The 972-nt window shown below is 28.5% G+C and overlaps 1 protein-coding gene across 1 annotated transcript in view; it reads right to left on the bottom strand.

Annotated features, from left to right (window-relative positions):
• The window catches only part of LOC107563016 (chromodomain-helicase-DNA-binding protein 4-like), a 74307-nt gene that overhangs the window by 46306 nt on the left and 27029 nt on the right, over positions 1-972 (bottom strand). The gene's annotated exons all lie outside the window — the stretch shown is intronic.

The raw sequence follows: 972 nt of genomic DNA on the forward strand, positions 1-972 counted from the left end.
CACAGTATGGTAAGGGGCGTAACATTTCCGTCACACACTTGAGGTATTCGGCCAATCACAACGCACTGGATAGCTGGCCAATCACAGCACACCTCGCTTTTTCAGACCGATGAGCTTTGTAAAAATCGACGCGTTTCAGAAAGGTGGGGCATAGAGGAGAAACAATATTCTACAAATCTACAGTATGTGGAAAATAATGTGTTTTTTGAACCCATAAACATTTCATTACACCAAATACACAAAATAAATGTTCTTTGTAGCAGCATCATATGACCCCTTTAAGTAAAAGTAAAATGACAGATTTAAAAAAAATACTTTAAAAGGTAGAAGTACACAAAAAAGCTACTCAATTACAGTAACGCAAGTAAATGTAATTAGTTACTTTCCACCTCTGGCAGAATGTCACTTCACTTGAAAAAATTGTGACAAATAAATATATTACGATTGTATAGTAGAATGTACTTCTCGAAGTAATGATACAATTAAAACTTTATGGAATACAACATTTTTCTTTAGTTTTATTTGCAAAAAAAAAAAAAAGATTTTTACATTTGATTATGTTTTTTTAAAAACGATTAGACTGTTAATGTTTTATGCCTTCATTTTCTTCCCACCATTTTTGATTATAAATTTGTATTAAATCATAAATACAGAAAAATTTAAACAGCCACAGAATTTTGGGGGAAAAAATCCACAGGGCCCTATTTTTGTAAAAAACAAAAATTAAAAATAAATAATAATAATACATTATAAAATTTTTAAAACTGCATTAATTAAATTGATTAGACATACAGTTCTGATTAGTAAAAATTAACTAACCATTACAACTAAATTAAAAAGGAAAACAGAATTAGGGAAAAGAAAATAAAAACCTGGGGGGGGGGGGGGGGGGGAAAAAAAAAAAAAAAAAAAAATTTTAAAAAAAAAAAAAAAATTTAAAAAAAAAAAAAAAAATATTTTAAGAGCGCTTTA

The sequence above is a fragment of the Sinocyclocheilus grahami genome, unplaced genomic scaffold (assembly GCF_001515645.1).
Source record: "Sinocyclocheilus grahami isolate Dianchi unplaced genomic scaffold, SAMN03320097.WGS_v1.1 scaffold854.1, whole genome shotgun sequence".
NCBI lineage: Eukaryota > Metazoa > Chordata > Actinopteri > Cypriniformes > Cyprinidae > Sinocyclocheilus > Sinocyclocheilus grahami.